Source organism: Somniosus microcephalus, chromosome 28 (assembly GCF_052327205.1).
Source record: "Somniosus microcephalus isolate GS21.2 chromosome 28, FLI_Smic_1.0, whole genome shotgun sequence".
In the NCBI taxonomy this organism is placed as follows: Eukaryota; Metazoa; Chordata; class Chondrichthyes; order Squaliformes; family Somniosidae; genus Somniosus; species Somniosus microcephalus.
Window position 1 is genome coordinate 14378883 of NC_141014.1, and position 13999 is coordinate 14392881.

The following is a 13999-nucleotide window of genomic DNA, read 5'->3' on the forward strand; positions in this document are numbered from 1 at the left end:
CCTTGGGATTCACAAGTTTCGTAGATGCTGAGGGACGCATGATGAAGGTTTCACTCAATGGGTAAAACACAGTTAGTTTTCATGTTGGGAGTGGACACAGTGTGGGGGAAAAAAAAGTACATAATGTGTTCTGTTTAAAAACAAATTGCTACTGGGAGTCTTTTTTATTCTGTTTCTTCTTTTTTTTGTCAATTTTCCACCTCCCCTTCTCTCCTGAAGGCAGCGACTCCTTGCTGGGGCACTGTTCCACCACTGTCAAATGCCCCTAGTACTTTACCCAACTAAAATCTAGATGACAGAAAAAGGAAGGAAATTGCATTTATATATTTCCCTTTCACCACTTCAGGATGTCCCGAAGTGCTTCACAAGCAATGAAGTACTTTTTGAAGTGTAGTCACTGTTGTAATCTCGGCAAACACCGCAGCCAATTTGTGCACAGCAATCTCCCACAACAGCAATGAGATAAATGACCAGATAATGGGGGCGAAATTCGGTTACACCCCGTTTTGGGGGCAGTAACCGAATTATCGCTGGAGATTTAGCACCCGGCGCGGATGAACCGCCGCTAAATTCGGCTTACCGCCCCGGCGAAGAAGCTGAGCGCTATCTTGGGCGCTCCACTTCCTCCAGGGGTGGTGTTGGGGGCGCAAAGCGTGGTAGTGCCGGAGCGCTATGCATAGCGCTGATGCGTTTCAGCGCCCCTCCCCTTCCGTTAAAGGGGATGGTCGCTGTGAGCCCTGCAGGGCCTCCGATGGCCCGCACTGGCCCACCAGGGCGGCGTGGTGCCCTGGCTGCAGCCCGGCACTGAGACGCGGTGCCGGGCTGCGCGATGGTGACCACGGACCACGTCAAGGCAAAAAAAATTAAATGGTGGCGCGGGTCGCAGCCGCACCTCCCTTTAGTTAGCGCCCCGCGAGCGGAGGTCCACCCGGCTCGAGACCCTCAAGGCTGGTACTGTCACCACCCGTGGCAGTCTCGCTGGGCGCAACCGAATTTCTGCCGCAGGGCGCTAAGGGGTCGCGGCGCACGCGCTATTGGCTAGCGCCTCAGTAGCCCCCCGCCGAATTGCTCGGGCAATAAGCCCTTTGCGCCCTGTTAGCGCCCCCCGGAGGCACTAATGACAGGCGCAAAGGAGCTGAATTTCGCGGCCAATCTGTTTTAGTGATGTTGGTTGAGAAGTGAATGTTTATCAGGAGAATTCCCCGGCAGTTCTTCGCAATAGTGCCATGGGATCTTTTACGTCCACCTGAGAGAGCAGACGGGGCCTCGGTTTAACGTCTCATCCGAAAGACTTCGACAGTGACCCCTTCAGTACTGCACTGGAGTGTCAGCCTAGATTATGTGCTCAAGTCTCCAGAAGTGGGATTTGAACCCACAACCTTCTGACTCAGGAGTGAGAGTGCTACCCACTGAGCCACAGCTGACACCTATGTGAGTGTAGACAGACTATTCATTCACCAGGGGCATCTCGGAGGAGACCAATCCTGTCCTCGTCCGATGTCCACACAAATGCACTTCCACTGGGGTTGTTAGTCAGCGACCAGGAATGGGAACACTAGCTAATTTGCCCTTATCTAACGCACCGGCACCCCATTACTGCCTCAAGCCCAGTGAACTCAACACGGGCTGAGGATTGAAAGACTATTGGGCGTCAAGGTACCCTCACTGGCTGCATCAACACAGCCACAGCGTTAGATGTACCCAACAGTAAGACCGAAGCCCAATTCATTCCTAAACATCAATTAATGGCAGTGTGAAGCCAGCTGGTAGATCTCCCTCCAGTGCAGGAGTGTAAGATCTTGGTGAGGCAGAATATTTATAAAACAATCTAGGATTCCATATGCTTTATTTTTTTTAACAGCTTTCATAACTTGTCCTCCCACTTTAAAGATTTGTGACTCTGAATCCTTAATCTCTCTGGTAGCTTAGTGCTTTTAAAGATTTTACAACAACAACAACTCACATTTATATAGCTCTTTCAATGTAGAAAATGTTCCAAGACGCTTCGCCGAAGCATAATCAGACAAAAATCGACACCAAGCCAAAGAAGATATTAGAAGGGTCGACCGAAAGCTTGGTCAAAGAGGTGGGTTTTAAGGAGGGTCTCAAAACGAGAAAGGAGGTGCAGAGGCAGAGAGGTTTAGGGAGGGAATTCCAGAGCTTAGGGCCCAACGGCTGAAGGCACGGCCGCCAGTGGTGGGGTGAAAGAAGTGGGCGATGGACAGGAGGTCAAAGTTGGAGGAACTCTGAGCTCTTGGAGGATTGCAGGGCTGGAGAACATTAGAGGTTGAATCATGCAGCACAGAAGGAGGCCATTCGGCCCATCGTGCCTGTGCCGGCTCTTTGAAAGAGCTCTCCAATTAGCCCCACTGCCCTGTTCTTGCCCCATAGCCCTGCAAATGTTTCTATTTTAAGTATATATCCAATTCCCTTTTGAAAGTTACTATTGAATCTGTTTTCACTGCCCTTTCAGGCAGTGCATTTCACATTATAACAACTCACTGAATTCTCATCTCTCCTCTAGTTCTTTTGCCAATTATCTTAAATCTGTGTCCTCTGCTTACTGACCCTCCTGCCAGTGGAAACAGTTTCTCCTTATTTACAGGAAACTTTGGTTTATCCGGAGGTTAACTGTCCGGAATGCTCGATCCACCGGCAAAATTCAGGAGTCGGTTCAGTAAGTTTTTTTTCTTTTCGTTGCTTTTTTTTCACCAGTCAGGCTCTGCAAGGTCTAGCTAAAGCTGTTGCTTAGCTACAGAGACGCTTGCAAGCTACGGCCGACTGTTTAGAAGCTGTTGCTAAGCAACAGGGTTTGTTGCTAGATACGGAGCTCAAAAGCTCCGCATGTTTTAACATTAGCGCTGGTTTGTCCGGCAGTTTTGATGGGACGGCAACAGCTCGGTCCTGTTGGTGCCGGATATCACAAAGTTTCCTGTACTCTATCAAAACCCGTCACAATTTTTGAACGCCTCTATTAAATCTCCCCTTAAACTTCTCTGCTCTAAGGAGAACAATCCCGGGCTTCTCTCGTCTCTCCACATAACTGCAGCCCCTCATCCCTGGTACCATCCTGGTAAACCTCCTCTGCACCCTCTCCAACCAAGGCCTTGACATCCTTCCTAAAGTGTGGTGCTCAGAATTGGACACAATACTCCAGCTGGGGCCTAACCAGTGATTTATAAAGGAGTCGCATAACTACCTTGCTTTTGTACTTGATGCCTCTATTTATAAAGCCAAGGATCCCATATGTTTTTTCAACTGCCTTATCAACTGGTCCTGCCACCTTCAAAAATGTGTGTCTGTGAACCCCCAGGTCTCTCTGTTCCTGCACCCCCTTTAAAATTGTACCATTTAGTTTATACTGCCTACCCTCTTTCTTCCTCCCAAACTGCATCACTTCACACTTCTTATAGGGAGGGGCGAAGTCGTGACTTAAATATGAGGATAAGAATTTTAAATTTAAGGTTATAATGCGAGATTTTACTTTTCACATAGACTGGGAGAAGCAGAATAGCTCAAGTGGTAAAGGCAACAGATTTCTAGAATGTATTCGGGACAGTTTTCTAGAACAACATGTTTTAGGACCGACAAGGGAACAGGCCACACTGGATTTAGTGATGAGGAACGAACTTGAATTAGTTAATAATCCAATGGTAAAGGGACCATCTTGCAAATAGTGACCCTGATATGACTGAATTTGATATTAGTTTTGAAAGGGAGAAATGATCGTCCCAAACCAAGGTTTTCGATTTAAGCAAGGCAAACTTCGAAGGGATGAGACTAGAATTAACCACAGTAAACTTGGCTGAACTGTTAATGGGTAAATCTACAGACAAACAATGGGAAGTATTCAAATAAATATTTGGTGTGATACAAAAACCACGACTCGCCCCTAAAAGGCAAAGGCTACACTTGTGTAGTTAAGCAACCATGGTCAATACATGAGGTAAGAGACAGTATCGAGGCTTACACAGACGCAAAGATAAGTGGAAATCCAGTGGGCTGGGGGAGAGCTATAAAAAGCAACAAAGGAATACCAAGAAAGTAATAAGAGGTGGAAAAGGAATATGCAAATCTTGCAAGGGATATCAAGTTTTTATAAATATGTTAAGAGAAATTGAGTGTTAAAGGGGAATTAGCCTGCTCTGCCATTCAGTTGGATCACGGCTAACCTGCACCATGGCTCCATTTACCTGCCCCAGCTCTATATCCCTTAATACCCTTACCCAAGAAAAATCTATCGATCTCAGTCTTGGAAGCTCCGAATGTCCTAGCATGAATGGCATTTTGGGGGAAGGGAGTTCCAGATTTCTACTACCCTTCGTGTGAGGAAAAAAGTGCTTCCAAATCTTGCTCTGGAATACCCAGAATGCCTAGGTCTAATTTTTTCGATTTTGACCCCCTGTTCTTGATTGCCCCACCAGAGGAAATAGTTTCTCCGTATGTACCGTATCAAATTCTTTTAACACTTTAAACCTCTCGACCAGATCACCCCTCAATATTTTACCATTCTGGTAAATCTGCGCTTCACCCCCCTCCAAGGCCAGTATATGATTCCTGAGGTTCGGTGCCCAAAACTGAATGCTGTACTCCAGATGGAGTCCGACCAAGGCGCTATACAACTGAAGCATAACTTCCTCCACTTTGTAAGTGTCTTTGTAGATAACGCTTGGTCCGTGTGATCTCCTGGACTGGTTTCGATCGCCTGAGGAGGTTGGAGAGGAATTGTGCAGAGTATTTTTTCCCTGTTGGCCCTGGGTTTTTCTCTGTGTTTTTTGCCTCTCCCAGGAGATTTCATGGCTGAGGGTGGCGCCAGAGGGAGGGGTGGGGAGGGAAGAAGTCTTTAGTCATGATGGTCCAGCCATCATGGCGCGGGGCAAGCTTGATGGACCAGCTGATCTTTTCCTGTCCGTCAATTCCGTATGTTCATATATTCCTATCCATTGTCCTTTTTAATTGCTCTTTGTACCAGTCTGCTAGCTTTTAATGATTGATTTTTGTACTTTGACTCCCAAATCTCCTTGCTCCTCCACAGTTCCTAGTTTCTCACCATTTAGAAAGTACTTTGATTTATCTTTCTTGGATCTAAAGTGGATGACTTCACACTTTCCCACATTGAAAGCCATTTGCCATAGTTTTACCCACTCACTTAATCTGTGTCTATCTCTTTGCAGCTTCCTGCTTCCATCTGCACCATTTACTGCCCCTCCTAACTTAGTGTCATCTCCAGCTTGGATATACAACTCTCTATTCCTTTATCCAAGTCATTAATAAATATGATGAAAAGTTGAGGTCCCAGACCAGCTCCCTGGGGAACACTACTTGTCACACCCCGCCAATCAGAGTACATACCCTTTCCCCTCACTATCTCTCTCCTACCTCCCACCCAATTTCCAACCCAAGTTAAAAGGCTACCTCAAATTGAGTGTGCTCTCATTTTTGCTAAAAAATCTCTTGTGTGAAACCTTATCGAATGCCTTCTAGAAATCCAGATAGATAACATCCATAGTCACTTCCTTACCAGTGACCTCAGCAAAAAAATGTACAGGAAACTTTGTTATATCCAGCACCGACGGGACCGAGCTGTTGCCGATCTATCAAAACTGCCGGACATACCAGCGTTAATGTTGAAGCATACGGAGGTTTTCATCTCCGTATCTGACAACAAACACTTGCTTAGCAACAGCTTCAAACAGTCGGCCCGTACCTTGGAAGCGTCTCTGTAGCTTAGCAACAGCTTCAGCGAGACTTTCCAGAGCCTGACTGTTGGAAAAAAAAGCCACCAGAAGAAAAAAAACCTAACAAAACGGCTCCTGAGTTCTGCAAGTAGATCGAGGCTTCCGGACATACAACCTCCGGATAAACCAAAGTCTCCTGTAACTAGATTAATCAGACATGCCTTACCCTTAACAAAGCCATGTTGGCTCTCTCTGATCAGCCCATATTTGTTCAAGTGCTCAATCACTCTGTCCCTAATGACAGATTTTAGTAAATTCCCCATAGCTGACATTAAACTGACTGGCCTGTAGTTACCTGCTTTCACTTTCCCACCCTTCTTAAATAATGGAGTGATGTTAGCAAATTTCCAAACGAACTCATCTGTAATTCCCACACCTACTTCTTTTAATACCATGGGGTGGAAACCATCAGGTCCTGGAGATTTATTTATCCTAAGTCCCATTATTTTCTCCATTACCACGTTTTTTAACTTATATTGAATGCAATACATTCCTCCCCTTGAATTATTTATAGTTTCCCTTCTATCATTGGTATTTTATCACCTTCTTCTGTGAAAATAGATACAAAATGTACTCTTTTAATAAATGTGCCATTGCCTTGTTGTCTAGCACAGTATCACCTGCGTCTGTCTTTAATGGGTCCACATTTCTCTCGTAACCACTTTCTTACTCTGAATATATTTATAAAAACTTCTACTATTAACCTTTATATTACTTGCAAGATTTGTTTCCGTATTCCCTTTTTTCAGCTCTTCATATTTTCTTTGTCTCCCTTTTGTTGTTTCTGTATCTCCCGATCGCTTTTCTTAGCATTAGCGTAAGTCACTTCCTTTAGTTTTATACACCACCTTGACTCATATGTTGACCATGGTTGCTTGACTGTACAAGTGGAACTTTTGTTCTTTAGGGCTATGAACTGGTCTTGCATGGTACTAAATATATCTTTGAATACCTCCCACTGTTTTTTTGTAGGTTTACCTGTTAACAGCTCAGCCCGGTTTAATGTGCTCAGCTTGCGTCTCATTCCTTCGAAGTCAGCCTTACTTAAGTTTAAAACCTTGGTTAGTATGTGATCTTTCTCCTTCTCAAACGTAATGTCATGTTATGGTCGCTGTTTGCAAGACGCTCCCTTACTGTCAGATTATTAATGAATTCTGGCTCGTTACTCATTACTAAGTCTAATATGGCTTATTCCATTGCTATTTCTTAAACGTATTGGCCCTGATGTTAATCCGAAGGCTGCTTCTAAGTGAGGGTGGATTGGGGGAGCAAGGAGGGGTGGAAATGCGTGGGTGAAACCCGGATTTCAACCTGTGATCGCAACTCATTTTGACTTCCGGGTTTCGCGTCTCCTAGCTGCGTGACGCGCACCCGCGTGATGCGATCTCAGTTGTACTTAAAGGGACAGTGCACAGATGGCAATTGGAGGTGTTCACGCCGGATAGTGGACGTAGAGCAAGGGTGGCACCTGGATTCAACAACGCCGCGCTGGAACTACTGCTGGGTGCAGTCAGGAGCAGGAGGGACGTACTTTTCCCCAGCCGTGGGAGGAAGAAACTGGCGGCTCTCACTGAGAAGGCGTGGTTGGAGGTGGCTGAGGAGGTGAGCAGCAGGAGCATTGTGCCCCGGTCTTGGATGCAGTGTAGAAAGCGATTTAATAACCGATCAGGAAAAGTGAGTACATTTGCTGATTCACCTACATCCTGTGGTTTGAGCCACCCCTTTCACTCTGTCTTGCTAAACATTCTCCCATCATATCATTCCTCACAACTACTCAACCTTCAGCAGCATCCAGCCTTCACTTTCGATGCACTTCCTCACCTCCCCACTTATCTATCCAGCGTTGCCTCTCACTCCAATCCTTACGCAATGTGATGTATCTGTTTCACAGTCACCCTCACCGAATGCCCGGCATCCATTGGGTGGATACCTCACCTTCACTCACTCTCAGGTGTTTTTCAACCCTGGTAGGAGAAGAGAGTGCAAACTGCAAGGGCGAGGAATAGGACTGGAGCTAGGCCACCACAAATAGTCCAGCTCACAGATGCAGAGGAGGATGCCCTGGTGATAAGTGGCACATCGGCATCCCTCTCAGCCTGGAGATGGAGGGACAGGGAGCGCGCAGATAGCTGGTGACAGAATTACAAATATCTCTGACACACATATGCTGACTTTATTTCGTCAATGACTGAACTATGAGAAGACTGAGTATGGTGATTGTCAAGATTGTGACTTTGCCACGACTAAATCATATCCCTTTTGTCTTCCAGGGCCTTCAAGTGTCGCTGGACATGCATGAGGATGATTCCTCTGAGGGCCTCATTCTTTCTGAGGGTGCACCATAACAAGACATACAGCCATGCACCAGCGCAGATACTCGCACTTTGGTGGGTCCACTTAGACAGTTAGTTAGGTTTTCACCCGGTGATTCACACCTCACAAGTTAGCACGAGCAGATGCTGGTGATCGGGACAGCTGTGGAGAGTGCGTTGGGGGGCACACTCCCCTCCAAGATCTGCTCGGCCGGACACAGATGCCAAACCCTTGGGGGCTAATGTTGAGAAGGAGAACGATAGATGGGCATCCGCAACTTAGCCAGGTACTGACAGACATGCCACACACACTCTCATCAATAGCGGAGAGGATGGAGGAGGCGTAGGGAATTGCGGGAATGTCTGCCATGGAGTGAGTCTGCCTCCCTGGAGATTCGAGCAGGGCTCTCGAATGCGCCTGTGCGGGCCATGACCACGGTCGTGCAGGAGATGTGTGCCGCCTTAAACAGGGTGGAGGTATCCGTGGCCTTGCAACGTGTCACTGACCTTCACCAATCTGGTCTGCAGCAGAGCGGTAGGAGTGATTTGGCACTGGCCCAGGAGAGCGACGATGGCGAAAGATGACATGGAAGTGGGAACTCCACTCAAAACACTCCCACATCTCACCCGTTGCCTCCCCCTCAGCCAGTACCCGACATGCTGCCTCGACTCCCAATGGCCGAGTCTGCCCCTGCACAGGTGCAGGTGGAGCAGTCTTTGACAGGGCCCTCGGGAGCTCCAAAATCCAGAGGACGTAGGCCAAAAGCATCTCGGCAGTGAGGGCATGGACCTGAGCAGCCTGCCTCTACCTCTGCTGAAGCCACACGGGATGCACTACGTAGAAGCGATAGGAAGCTTAAGTTCAAGAAAGTGGAATTCACCAAGAGTATGCACATGGATGTTGGACAAAATGTTATGTGGTTAAGTTTCTTTTTTTTATAATGCCACATAAAATGTATTGATTAGCACCACTTCCACGGCTTGCCCATTATTGCGTCCCGAGTGCCAACTCGCCCTTTCACTTGCTTCATGATGAATGTCAATACATGCCGGGTCCCAATGGGCGGATGTGCAATGGGTGGATGAGTGGTTGAAGGACTGTTTAGTGCAAAGGTGTGGGGGAAGTAGACCGCAGGATATCATTTCTTATGTTTTACACTAAGTGAACCTTTTGTGATATTAGGGCAACCCGGGCAGCAATGTAAACAGCTGGTCTGGCGATGGATGCCCCCATCTTCATCCTCCTCCTCCTCCTCCTGTTCTCCTCACCTGAAGATGAGTGATGAGCCTCTTTGTCCTCCTCCACCTGCAGTCCTCTCTGCTGCGCAGTGTTGTGCAGGACGCAGCACTCCACTATCATTCTGGACCCCCTCGCTGGCGAGTACTGACGGCCGCCTCCAGACCTATCCAGGCACCCGAAGCGCATCTTCAACATTCTGATCGCTTGCTCGATGACACACTTGGTGGTCATGCGGCTCTCGTTGTAGAGCTCCTGCGCCTCATTGGTGGGGTTCCTCACAGGTGTCATGGGCCAAGTTTGAAGGGGGTTATCCCTTGCCTCCTATGAGCCAGCCCTTAAGTCTACTGTCTGGAATGGAGAGGTCTGGGATGTTGGACTGTTTCAGTAGGAAGGCATCCTGACAGCTCTCAGGGAATCTGGCACAGACTCTTCAACCTCTTCTTGTGGTTGCACACCAGCTACGCACTGATGGGCAAATATCCCTTGCGGTTTCTAAAAGCTCCTGGTTGCTGTGGCAGTGCTCGGATTGCCCATGTGTGTGCCGTCGATGGCACCCTGTACCTGTGGGAATCCAGCCAAAGAGGTGAATTGGAGTGCCCGCTCATTCTGGCTATTGCCATCACAGGGGAAATTTACACAACTCCCAACCCTAGCAGACAATCCATCAGTGACCTGCCTTAATAACAACAGAAAATGCTGGAAAAACTCAGCAGGTCAGGCAACATCCGTGGAGAGAAATTTGAGTTGACGTTTCGGGTTGGACCCTTCTTCAAAACTGGAAAGAAAAGAAACTAGATCAGAGGCACGGCTGCGATCGGACAAAAGAATAAAAGAAACAAAAGAAGTAAAAGAGATTAGAAGCTAGACGAGATGGTAATAGGCTGGGATTAGGTGTAAAGTGTACTGGCAGGGCAAAAGATAGCTGCCAGGTGTGAGAGAGAAACAAAAGGAAAGGGCGGGGGGGAAGGAGTGGAACAATTACAAGAGAAAATGAAATGGGGGCCGAGCTTATGATCTGAAATTGTTGAACTCGATATTGAGTCCGGAAGGCTGCAGACTGCCTAATCGGAAGATGAGGTGCTGTTCCTCGAGTTTACGTTGAGCTTCCGTGGAACAATACAAGAGGCCAAGGACGGTGAGGTCCGAGTGGGAATGGAGCGGTGAATTAAAATGACAGGCGACCGGAAGCTCGGGGTCACCCTTACGGACTGAACGGAGGTGTTCCGCAAAGCGGTCACCCAATCTGCGTTTGGTCTCCCCAATGTAGAGGAGACCGCATCGTGAGCAGCGAATACAGTATACTAGATTGCGAGAAGTACAAGTAAATCGCTGTTTCACCTGGAAGGGGTGTTTGGGGCCCTGGACAGTGGGAAGCGGGGAGGTATAGGGGCAGGTGTTACATCTCCTCCGCTTGCACGGGAAGGTGCCAGGCGAAGAGGAAGGGCTGTTTGGGGTGATAGAGGAGTGGACTAGGGTGTCTCGGAGGGAGCGGTCCCTGCGGAATGCTGAAAGGGGAGGGGAGGGGAAGATACGTTTGGTGGTGGGATCACTTTGGAGGTAGTGGAAATGCCGGAGGATGATCCGTTGAATGTGGAGGCTGGTGGGGTGAAAGGTGAGGACAAGGGGAACCCTATCGTGGTTCCGGGAGGGAGGGGCAGGGGTGAGGGCAGAAGTGCGGGAGATAGAACTGACACGGTCGAGGGCAGTGTCAACCACAGTAGAGGGGAATCCTCGGTTGCGGAAAAAGGAAGACATGTCTGAAGCACTGGTGTGGAAGGTGGCGTCGTCGGAGCAGATACGGCGGAGGCGGAGAAACTGGGAGAATGGAATAGAGTCCTTACAGGAAGCGGGGTGGGAGGAAGTGTAGTCCAGGTAGCTGTGGGAGTCAGTGGGCTTGTAGTAAATATTGGTCGATAACCTATCCCCAGAGATGGAGACGGAGAAGTCGAGGAAGGGAAGGGAAGAGTCCGAGATGGACCATGTGAAGGTGAGGGAAGGGTGGAAATTGGAGGCAAAGTGAATGAAATTGTCAAGTTCGGGGCGAGAGCAGGAAACGGCACCGATACAGTCAGCAATGTATCGGAAAAAGAGGTGAGGGAGGGGACCCGAGTAGGACTGGAACAAAGATTGTTCCACATAGCCCACGAAAAGGCAGGCATAGCTAGGACCCATGCGGGTACCCATGGCAACACCTTTGATTTGGAGGAAATGAGTGGAGTTAAAGGAGAAGTTGTTCAATGTGAGAACAAGTTCAGCCAGGCGGAGGAGGGTCGTGGTGGATGGGGACTGGTCGGGCCTCTTAAGGACCTGCCTTAAGCGTTTATGTGCAGTACCTCAGCAGTCAGAGCAGGGATCTGAGCAGCCTGCCTCTGCCTCTGCTGAAGCCACAGGGATTGCACCACGTATGAGCCGTAGAAAAAGGAAGAGTAAAGCTTTGTAATAACAACAGGAAATGCTGGAAACACTCACTCAGCAGGCCAGGCAGCATCTGTGGAGAGAGAAACAGAGTTAACGTTTCAGGTCTGGGACCCTTCATCAGAATTGGAAAAGGCTGGAGATGTAACAGATATTAAGCAGGTGCAGAGACAGGGACGGGGGTCGGCGGGGGCGGGGGGGGTTTAGGAGGGGAGGAAGGAATTGAAGGAACATACTGTGCTTTTGTAAGAGGCAGGAAAGATAAAATGTTGCAAATGGGAGTGGCAAAAATCATACAGCATGAAAAATGGAGGCAGGTGTTATTGTCTGAAATTGTTGAACTCGATGTTGAGCTTATTGAACAGCACCTCATCTTTCGATTAGGCACTTTACAGCCTTCTGGACTCAACATCGAGTTCAACAATTTCAGACCATAACCCCTGCCTCCATTTTTCATGCTGTATGATTTTGCCATTCCCATTTGCAACATTTGTTTCTCTCTCCACAGATGCTGCCTGGCCTGCTGAGTATTTCCAGCATTTTCTGTTGTTATTTCAGATTTCCAGCATCCGCAGTATTTTGCTATTGTAAAGCTTTGTAGTTGCACAACGGTTTGCAGATGGGTGTAAGAGAAAAAATTATGTTATAAAGTTTCCGTTCTTTAGTAGAATCACAAAAACGTGTTACTTTGCACCACTTTACCGTGTTGCCCATTCTTGGTTGCTGGGTGGCAGCAACTTGCTTGATGATGAATGGGAAAACATGAATTGATGGGGACCGATTGGGGGGGGGGGGATGTTCATTGGATGGTTATTGTTTGCAGGACTGCTTTGTGTCGGTGGCATTGGGGGGGGGGGGGGTGGGAAGAGTGGCCGGGAAGAGTGGCCAGTGCATGTGGTTCTGACATCACTCCACTGGTGGTACCTACGTGAACCTTGCATTAATATGGGGATCCCAGGCAGCAATGTGAGCAGCTGGTGGCGCATTGCCCTCATCACCTTCCTCCTCCTCCTTGGATTTGTCCGGAGACGATCTGCGCTCTGTGCCTTATTCCTCCTGCAGCTCCAACCCTCACAATGTTGTGCAGAGCGCAGGTAACCACGACCATTCTGGACACCCTGGCTGGCGCGTACTGAAAGGTGCCTCCAGATCTGTCTAGGCACCTGAAGCGCGTCTTCATTATGCCGATAGCTTGTTCAGTTACTCTTCTGGTGGTCATTTGGCATTCATTGTAGCGCTTTCGGGCTTCATTGGTCGGGTTTCTGACGGGTGTTATCAGGCAAGTTTGAAGGGGTATCCCTTGTCTCCTAGCAGCCACCCCTTAAGCCTGCTTGCAGGTCCGAAGAGGTCGGGGAATTTGGACTGCTGCAGGATGCAAGCATCATGACAGCTCCCCCAGAATCTTGTGCACTCCTGCATAAATCTTATTGTTATTGCACACCAGCTGCACCATTGTGGAAGCCCTTACATAAGAATTAGGAGCAGGAGTAGGCCATACGATTCATGAATACACTTGGTTGATCTGGTGGTGGCCGGATTGTCACGTGTGTGCAGTCAATGACACCTTGAACCTGTGGAAGCCAGCCAGAGACGTAAGCCTGAGCGCTCACTCATTCTGACTGACGTCATTGCAGGCGAAGTTCACATAATTGCCGGCCCTGGCAAACAAGCCACCGGTCACCTGTCTTATGCATTTGTGGGCCGCCCCCTGGGAGATCCTGGATTTGTCTCCGGCAGCGTGCTCGAAGGGTCCGGAGAATTGAGGGCGGTGGTGACTTTGACAGCCACTGGTAATGTATGACCACCAGGTCCAGTGGGCAGCAGGTCTTATTCTAGGAGGCTGCAGGTGTCTACCACCACCTGATGCATCAGCCTGAGCCCCCTGAAGCACTGCTGTTCTGACATGTCAAGGAAACTCAGCCCCTCTGCCTGTAACCCTGTGTCGCGGGTAGTGCCTCCTGCGAGCTGCTGCCCTCTCTTCTACTCCCCTCTGCCGTCCAGCTACAGGTCTCTGAACAGCAGGCTGCTGCTGCTGATATTGGTCCTTGTCCGAGGTCCAAGCCAAGGCACCAACCATCTTGATGTGATTCAGAAAACCTCCAAAGCATAGAAAGTAAACTCTCAGCAAAAGTACTGTGAACAAACCCTTTCCCACTAGTAGGTAAGAAAGCAGCTGTATGTACTGAGTATTTACTGTAGCATTTGCATGAGTTTTAATCAGCTCCCTCAATCGCCTTGTTTCAGGAAGCCCGTGGATACTGACATGAATCAGTCATTCATGAAAGAAAGACTTA

At 48.5% G+C, this 13999-nt stretch overlaps 1 protein-coding gene and 1 pseudogene across 1 annotated transcript in view; both read left to right on the top strand.

Moving 5' to 3' along the window:
• The window catches only part of LOC147098983 (uncharacterized), a 411709-nt gene that overhangs the window by 140758 nt on the left and 256952 nt on the right, over positions 1-13999 (top strand). The gene's annotated exons all lie outside the window — the stretch shown is intronic.
• LOC147098984 (uncharacterized) lies at positions 42-8992 on the top strand (annotated as a pseudogene).